The 9,855-nt window shown below is 43.9% G+C and overlaps 1 long non-coding RNA gene across 1 annotated transcript; it reads left to right on the top strand.

The window, feature by feature from the left end:
• Positions 1 to 1,853: 1,853 nt before the first annotated feature.
• On the top strand, positions 1,854 to 5,858 carry LOC116891003. The gene is made up of 3 exons (XR_004386803.1): positions 1,854 to 1,936; positions 2,636 to 2,977; positions 4,972 to 5,858. It is a non-coding gene; the product is annotated as an uncharacterized LOC116891003 (long non-coding RNA).
• Positions 5,859 to 9,855: the final 3,997 nt, after the last annotated feature.

The raw sequence follows: 9,855 nt of genomic DNA, 5'->3' as shown, positions 1-9,855 counted from the left end.
CCAATGGATCTGCATCTTCTACCCCACGTCATTTTGTCTCTTGGAGACAACCTTCCTCCACTCTGGATTAAGAAATAGATCAGAAACAGTCCACTGGAGAAGCCCAGACAGGTAATGCCAAGGTCAGAAGAGCTCTGCTATGAGGAAGGAAAAACAAAAACAGTGAAACATTAGACCTTCTTAGTATGACCTTACTTTCAAAATAAATATTTCATTTCTTTTTGCCATTAAGGAAACCACAAATATAAGATTATCATAAATGGACAAGTAAAACTCGGTTTTGATTTGGTAACAATAGAGAGAGACGCGAGTCTTGGCAAATTACAGTCATGGCCGTCTAAAGAAGCTGTTTCGTTATGTAGGGCCGAGGAGTCATATGTTTCATCCGTTTTCATTCCACAAATGAAGGGAACCAGGGTCTGAACGTGAAACCTGAGTCTTAAATGTTGAACAAAACCCAAATATTATTAAGACACTGGGCAGGCCAACTCTGTTCAGGCCAAACACAACAGGTTTGGAGGCCAGATGGGGAATGGCAGCCACCACTCTGTCCTCTGATGTAGACAGGTGAAAAGTAGCCCATGCCATCCATTCCACCTGTGTCTTAGTGAGACCTGCCAGTTCCTAGGAGGTTGACTTACCTCCATGTTGGAAAGAAATATGTACAAATTATTCTGAAGTCCCAAGAAAACAACAGGGATAGAATATTTGTTATAGGTTAGTTCTTCTAATTTATTTTTGGCTCTCCCACTCGGGCAATGTGGCAGCATATGTATAAGAATTCCTCCAGGTGGAAAAAAAAAAAAACAAGTCCTCCAGCCTACCTCTGATTTATGCAGTCAGAATCTCTGGTGGTTTGAGAATCTAGGAGTTAGACTCCGTAATAGGCAGACAGAGAGGCAAAGGGGCCATGGATAGACTTTAAAGATGGTGAACTTCCAAGATGGCTGACTTCTCTCTCTCCCTCATGACCTGAGACAAAAGTCTAGAAGCTTAAAACAAAGAAAGACTCTGTGGGTTTTTTTTCCTCCTGCCAATAGGGTCTCCACTGATGGAGTGTTTCAACAAGTTCAAGGCCACATTAGGACATGTCTTTGTCCAAACTCACCAACACTATAACAGGGGAGGAAGACGCTTCAGAAACTTAAATGGTGACTTAGAATTTCGATTGCTGTGATTAAAATAGCAAGGTGGGGAAGAAAGGGTTTTGACTTATACTTCCACATTGTAGTCCATCATTAAAGTCACGACAGGAACTCAAACAGGGCGGTGACCTGGAGGCAGAAGCTGATACAGGGGCCACGGAGGGGTGCTACCTACTGGCTTGCTCCCCATGGCTTGCTCAACCTACGTTTTTATAGAACCCAAGACCACCAGCCCAGGGATACCACCCCCCCCACACACACACATGACACAGTGGGCTGGGCCCTCCCCCATAGATCACTAATTAAGAAAATGCCCTCCAGCTGGATCTGGTGGAGGCATTTTCTCAATTATAATTCCCTCCTTTCAGATAAAGCTAGCTTGTGTCAAGCACACAAAATCCGCCAGCACAAATAGTGTTCGAGATTTCTCCATTGCTACTTGTCATGCTAAAGGATTTTTTTCTCTGTCTTTTAATTCTTTGACTGATGGAGAAAAAAAAGTCAAGATTCTAGACAGTAGCAATTTGGGCCTCTTGTGAATCTATGTTTAAAGATGGTCTTTGTATTTTTCTTTATCTGTTTTATGTGAGTGCAAGCATGTTTGCATTTGAGAACAATTTTCAGGTGTTGACTCCTGCCTTCCACCTGAATGGAAGAAAAATGAAATAAAAAAGGAGGAGAGTGAAACCAAAAACAGGAACAAGAGCAGCACACCCTGCCTGTTACTGGGAGACCGAAACAGGAAAAACATACCTTGCAGGTTAAGGGTTCTGTTTGCAGTCAAGACAAGAGTAAGTTTCTGTTTGTCATATGTTTGTTTGACCTATTGCATTGGACATGTTTGATCATGAGTGGGCAGAAGGTATGTGGACAGGAAATATGTCAGGATGTATGCTTGTTCCCTGATTAGATTTGATGGGAAATATAGTGGCCTGGTGGGGTTTTAGCTTCTGCAAAGTGTGACTCGTGGCCATTTTCTTGGAACCCAGAAATGGACCCGGATAGATATCTTCCTGACCAGTATTTAACTAACGTTTGCTTCAAATATGGCTTTAAAGTTGTGGTAGTGGCCTTATCACCCCCCCCATAACGCCCGTGGGATTAACAAGACATAACTAGAAGATTTATTGTAGCTATAGGGAAGAAAGCATGCAGAGGGAAGAGTCCAGGCTATACATGGCTGACAGACTAAACTAGAACATTGAAGAGAGATGGGGAAACAGTAGCAAGAGAAGAACATGTGACCATGAGAGGCACCCAAGCCAAGAGACCAGAGTAGCCAAAATGGCTGAGTTATATAGGGATCAGGCTCTGGAAGGGAAAGCAGAAGCGCACCCCTCCACCTCCCCCAGAGGGTTAGTGTAGCAGATTGGGTGAGAAGTGCTGGAAGGAGCCACAGGTACTGAGTGATACTTGTCCTGGGCTTCTTTGAGATCTAACAGCACTATGCAGCATAATCTTCCTTGTTTCTGCCCCACTGTCTCATCCAGGAGCGGCGGTAAGGTTCCAGCCATGTTCCTCGAATCTCAACACAGATGTACTAAGATTACAGATCAAAAGGGGTGCCAAACCAGTGATTTCACCCACTGAGCCATCTCCCTGGCTCGGATCAGCATTTTAACAGGACCAAGCAATTCTTGTCCACACAGACATTTGACACCCACTGCATTGGATCTTCGAGCCTTTCATATGAAGAACTGTTTGCTCTGGGAATCCATTTTACCTCACGCCTAAAACTGACAGGGAAGAAAGTCCTCGAGTGCCCTCTGGAGGTCATCGTAGGAACTGGGCAGCTTTATAGTGAGGTTTTGTTTTCTTTTTCTCGGGGACAGGTATAAAAATACCAAGTGTGATTTTTGAGCCCTTCCTAGAACCAAACATTGTGATTAGGAATTCGCACAAATTTTTTCATTTAGACTATCATGCAGGTGTTACTATTCTGCAATTCTGGCGTTTGACCACCTCCTTTTAACTTGGTTTTCCTTGGCGTCCAGGATACCCACACCCTTTTTCATTTGCCTTGGGTCCCTCTGTCTCGTCTTCTTCCGTCTGTCTCAGTACCCATCTCCCAGATCTTCTCATCTTCCCCCAGGGAGCAGTCCTTCGGTTTCTTTTCCTTGTGCGCTCAACTTCTTAATGAATTCTTTTATCCATATGCCAACAAACCCCACATTTCTATCTTGTGACCAGCGTGCTTCTTGAGACACAGGCAGCTGCCTTCTGGACATGTCTCCTGGGACGCCTGAGAGAAGCCACAATTGTGTCTAAAAACAAAGTTCTCCTTTTCTTCCTTAAACCTCTTCCATTTGAGATTTCTCTCATCTCAGAGGATGGAAATTCTCTCTCACTGCAGTTGAGTAACTGCGTGGTGTTCTCACTGGGTCATCTCACTCATAGCCCTGCTCCATCCCATAGCCCTCTCCTCGCCTGGAGCCTTGCTTCAGCCTCCCCCTTGGTCTTTTTATCCAACTGTCTTTCCAAGAGACAATTCTCAGAAACCAGAATGGCTTTCGTAGAACGCTTCTCAGCTCTTAACGTAATTTCTCTACCTAATGTCCTTCCAAGCCTCCGGTTTTACTCTGATAAATGTCAAAGTCCTTCATATGGCCAAGAAGACCCTGCACAGGCAAGGTTCCCCAATGTTTCTCCGACTCTGACTCCTTTTGAATTCCTCTTTGTCTACCCAGCTCTGGCCATAGCTGTGCTATTCCTAATACAAGCCTGGTAGGAGCACCTTCCCATCCACTTACCTAACCTTTAGCTGCTGCAAACACTTACTCCAGCATGACCTGGTCCACAGAGTCTACTCTGTCATTTCTGTTTAAATTGGCAACTTGCTCCACCCCCACCCCAACCCCTCTGTAGCATTGCCCCATCCCCAACCCCTTACCACACTGTGCCCTGTCTGTAGCATGTCAATGGCTTTCCAAACTATTGTCTAATCTAGTAGTTATGTCCCTGGGTATTCGTTCCACTAGAATTTTTAACCACAAATAGGCAGATATCTCTGTCCCTTTTGTTTACTAATGTGCCCAACACATAGATCACTGACTTAAATATTTTAAAAATGTTTGCTGAATAAGACACGACCACATCCTTGGCTCTCAGCGCTTCAGTAATTCATTTAAAAAGTAAATCGGAATAATCAGCATATTTGTTTTTCAATCATGGTAGTCCTGTAACACCCGGCCTTGGCAGTTTCTGCAGAGAGCAGTTCCCAAGAGGAATGACATACATGGGGCTGTCTGTTCTCACACACCTCTTCTGGAGCAAACTGAGACCCCCGACACTTGGGTCCTCCATAGCAATTCAGCACATGGCCATCTTCCTTACCTGATTTATCTAGGACAGTAATGCTGTTTCTTATAGAATTTTTCCTCCAAGCAAAAAATCATGTGTGGCATTTTTCATGTATGATTCCTACTTAAATATGAGTCCCAAGAAATTGTGACTCACACACACACACACACACACACACACACACACACACACACACACACAGAGCTATGTAAAGTTGTATGTGGTGGCTTTTCTGTAAGGTTCTCCTGAACAAGACTGTCTCATCTTCAGATATATCTTCATAAGAGAGGGGACAGCAGCCACACTGCCAGTGTCCTGAGTTGCCAGCAGCTGTATTTGTTACAGGGAAACAAGCCTGCTAATTGCTCTGAGAACAGTGGAGATTGAGTGTGGAGAATACAGCTGCTGGACCTGCACTGGCTGGCACCTGGATACAAAGGGAGGGTCCGGGACCTTGTGTTTCTTAAGTCTTCTTGGCCGAATTAACCGGAGTCGCTAATGTAGAATTTTGTCTCTTAACCCAAAGGCGCATTGCTTCCCGGAGCCTCAGGATTCCTGGAGAACCCAATTGCTGTGGCCTTGCTTAGTATCACTAAATCCACATTCTGTCCTGGCCAATGCCAGCCTGACCCAGGTCCTCTGGTGCTGTGACCACGGCTGCTGCCACCGGCTCTGCAAATGAAAACAAACCCAAGGGATTGCTCAGAACTTAATGAATGAAGCATTTCTTTTCTATAATTTGTTTTTACTTCACAAAAAAATGAGACTCCCAAGAAGCACTCCCAGAAAATGAAAGGACAGGACAGGAAAAGCCCTGCCCTCTGAAAAATCTATCAAGTGCGCCCACACAAGTTCCCAGCCGTCCGACCACACATGCAGTTCCTCAGATTTATAGCTTAATCTTGCAAAAATGGGACCGGTTGCTTTGAGAAAAACAGTTAACTAGACAGATTGCTTGGGGGTGAAAGGAAGACTTCTGCCTGTGTCCGTGATTAACTTGTGCGGAGCGTGAGTTTCAGTCGCAAAAACAAAAACAGCGTGCAGTGGCATAAGGTATCTGTCACAGTTGCCATTGTACCCAAGGCGGAATTACTTACCTATAGGAGTCACTGCAAAATCTGCTATAAGCCATGCTGCTAGCTACCGCCTCCTCTGCAGGGAACTTTGTAACTGTTAACACAAGGTGATCCAGAACTGAGGAAACGCAGGCTTCTCTTGACCCCCAGAACTCCACACTCACCAGGCTGTGTTCTCACCTTCCTCGCAACCACTTCTCAGTCTCACCACAGGGCCCTGACCTCCAATGAGGGGAGCGATACCTGGAGTATCATTTTATCTCTACTCTTGACAAAAATCATCTCAGCTGGTCTTCAAGGCACCGAGTATTCACCAATGAGCCTCGCTTTTCTACTTTTATACCTGAACTCACCCCAGAGATCCACTGCTCTAAAACAGACTCACTGACATTTCTGTATCTTTACAGGAATCCCAATTCAAAATGTTCTGCACCAAAAATCTCTGAATTCTCGACTTTCCCTGGAAGTCTTTCTCACCTCACTATCAACTCCTATGATCCTGTTGCTTTGTCCAAAATCCTGTACTCAATTCTGTCTCCCATAATGCCTAAATCTGAAAATCCCTGTGATAGCCATTTGAATCCTGTCCAGAATCCAATCACTTCTCGAATTTCTAGTCACCGCCTGGTCTAGTTGTCTGTAAATTGTTGTCTGTAAAACCGTTGTCTGTAAATGGGATTCCCTGCTTCTAAGCGCATCCTCCTGAACACCTGTCTTGACACCAGTGGTTCTGACAAGCGCTTCCAGGTCAGCAGTATCCACGGCACCTGACAACTCGCTAGAGGTGAACTTCTCTACTTGACCTCCTTAATCAATCAGGGACTCTGAGGACAACGTTGAATGATATGTGGTATAAAACTCGTCCTAGGTGATGTTGGTACAAGGTCAAATTTGAGAACCACTAATCTCCAGAGCCTCCAAAGAGATCCTTTAATAAGTAAGACTTTCCTTCCCACAATCCCTTGTGCCCATTTGCTGGAGGTCAGCAGTTCTTTCTTGTTTATGGTTCTTCTTGAGGCAGCAGAGGGGGAAAGAGCCTCAGCTGGGGTAAGACGTGGTCTTACTCGATATTTAGGGTTGCTGTATAATAATAAAATGTTTACTTGCCTTAAGTCTTGTTACTTTGCCGGAGTAGCTGACCTGCCTGTCTGAGTTCCTCTGAGGCCAGAAACTGATTATCACCTCATCATAAAACAGCAGGGGATAAGTGAAAAGATTTATTGCTGGTGCTCCTTCCTCTGGGGAATGAGCCAGAAACCTCTCTGTAAAATCTGGTTAGTTCTTTGTGAACCAGGGAGGAAGGAAAGGAAAAGAATTAAGATGTATACAGGTAAATATGCACAGACATACATACATTCAAACATTACTACACCTATACTCTGGCCGAGTCCAGCCATCTGTCTCAATCAACTCCACAAGTATTCATGCATGCTTACATACATACACATACCTACACACAAACATATAGACAAACAGACATATAGATTTGAGTGGATGGATAGATGGGTGAATGGGGCAAAGTTCCCCAGACCAAACCATTCAACCAACCACTTTATTTCTTTTCTCTAGTCTTTTATACTTTCTTAGACAAAAAGTTCTTTAGAAAATTACCTCAGAGATAAAATGTTACATAGAATGGGAGTTACAGAAGGATGTTGATATCAAGTTCAAAGCAGTGTTTCATTATAATATACTCATTAAAAGTTCAAAGCAATACTTTTTCACGGCCTTGCCTACCATAGTGCACACCTGTGACTGTATCCTTGGACCTAAGTGTTTTTCCTTGAACATAAATTTGTCCCAGGTCTATTTCTTTTTTTGCGTGTGTCATTATGAAAGCTCACTGTGTTTCTTATTATGCAGCCTTTACTTACCATTCTGAGGAGTGGGTACATTCTATTCTTGATTCTAAATTTATTCCATCATTTTAGCAACTAAGACCATCTCTAAAAACCTTCTTCCTAAAAATTGTTTGAATCAAATCAGGAATTCTATAGAATTATTATCTGTTTGTCTATATGGCATCACTACAAGACAGTATATCTTTGTTGTTCAGAAGAGATCTGCTCAAAAGGGCAGACTAATACCTAGTGATAATTACATATTTAGTAATAACAGGAAAAACATATTAATAGCAGGAATCTTTCCTACAATGAACTTCTCCTGGGCCTTGCCTATGGGAGCAAATCCATCATAGATTTTAATCCAAGGGAGACTCATCTCAGGATGATTCACCTAGTTATTAGCTTCTCCTATGATGGCTCCTGACACCCCTCATTTCCAACTTGAGCCCAGCAGAATGGCTCCTGCAAAGAAGGGTTGCAAGAAGAAGAAGGGCTATTCTGCCATCCATGAGGTGGTGGCCGGAGAATATACCATCAATTTTCATAAGCACATCCATGGAATGGGCTTCAAGAAGTATGCCCCCTTGGGCACTCAAAGAAATCCAGAAATTTACCATGAAGTAGATGGGGACTCCAGATGTTCACGGTGACACCAGGCTCAATAAAGCCGTCTGAGGCAAGGGAATAAGGAATGCTCTGTATAGCATCCAAGTACGTTTGTCCAGAAAAATGTAATGGGAATGAGGATTCACCAAACAAGCTCTACACACTGGAAACTTACATGCCCATTACCACATTCAAAAATCTACAGACGGTCATTGTGGATGAGAAGTAACCTACTGAATGTCAAATAAAGTTGAAGAACTTGCTTCAAAAAGAAAAAGGAAAGAAAAGAAAAGAGAAAAAGAAAGGAAAAAAGTTAAGCCAGGGTGGTGGTTTGAATGACAGCGCCCCCCATAGGCTCATATATTTGAATGCTTGGTCCCCATCATTGGTAGAACTGTTTGGGGAGGGTTAAGGGGCGTGGCCTTGTTGGAGGAGGCTAGCTTTGAGGTTTCAAAAGCCCACATCATTCTCAGTTATCTCCCTGACTCCTGCATGCGGATCAAGACATGAGTTCTCAGCTAACTGCTCCAGCACCATGCCTGCCTGCCCGCTGCCATGCTTCTCAGCATAACGATTATGGACTCTAACCCTCTGGAACCATAAGCCTCAAATTAAATGTTTCCTGTAAAGGTGACTTGGTCATGGCGTTTTATTACATTAATAGAAAAGTAGGTAAGACAGCCAGTTTTTTAAAAAACAAAAAACAAACCAAAAAGCAAAGAAGAGAGATCTATGAAAACAAACAAAATGCAGTTCTGGTCTGCTAAGTCTCCAGAGAATAAATTGGGTAAAGTTGGATAATAGGTACCAGAAGATGTGGGGGCAGCCAAAAATCTCAAGTCTAATAATGAAGTAAAATAGGAAACTTTATAAATCAAAACAAGAATAAAACCAAAATCTGTCCCAGAGAGATTGGTTCATTCTGGGACATTGCCACCTCCCATGAGACAGTCACTGGAGCCACTCAAGACAAAGAACCACAGACAGTCAGCATTGTCCTCCTACTAACGACATTTAAACGGAGAAAATAATAAAAATTATTTTGTTTTGTTGTTATCACTCTTATTCTTTCAGAGGAAGCGTTTTCAATATCCAAGGAGGAAGAGGTAGCAGTGAGTTTGAGGTGTTGTATTCAAAAGGAAAAAAGTCAGAAGTCATGGTGCTCAACCTGAGCAATGGGAACATGCCATTTATCAAGATGCTTACCCAGTCACAGTTTGACAGCCCCAAACACCCAATGAACTGCACTCTCGGGAGCTCCAGAGCAAATGTCCAAGGTCTGCATACCCAAGCGTGGCCAACAGAATACCCTTAGACTGAAGGGAAAAATGTTTGCACTACAGCCCTTGCAGTGGAGAACTTAGACATAGATTCCAAGCAGCATGCCCGATGTTGGTAGGGAATGCTCAGGAGAGGGGCCAGCATTTGCGGTGGAACTTCTGATGGACCACCAGACCAGCATTTCTGGCCTGCCCTATCAGGGACCACCACTATGGAGCCAACCCTGTGCCTGACCCGTCCTAACCCTCAAAAAGGACCACTCAGAGTCAAGAAGAGTATTTTCAACCTGAACTCCGAAGGGCTTCCCCCACCCAGAGGACTGCCCAGAGCTGGGACCAACATCAGTGACTTGATCCGTGATGGACCACCCAAGGGTGTGACAAGCATCAGGGGGTGTCTGAAGGAGCACAGAGAGAATGAGCAAGGCTGTCATCATCAATCAGGTAATGTGACACTCATTCTCTAGCCAGGCCAGAGCTCTCTCCATGTCCTTTTATTTATACCCAGTGCCACTGTTGCAGGCAGCTACCTCTGTCCTACTTGTCCTCAGGATCTCACGTCATCTCTTGTTTCCTTTTATGCCCTCTCTACTTTTCTCATCTC

Source organism: Rattus rattus, chromosome 2 (assembly GCF_011064425.1).
Source record: "Rattus rattus isolate New Zealand chromosome 2, Rrattus_CSIRO_v1, whole genome shotgun sequence".
NCBI classification, from domain to species: domain Eukaryota; kingdom Metazoa; phylum Chordata; class Mammalia; order Rodentia; family Muridae; genus Rattus; species Rattus rattus.
Note: the sequence above shows the minus strand (reverse complement) of the source record. Positions and strands in the feature narration are given on the sequence as shown.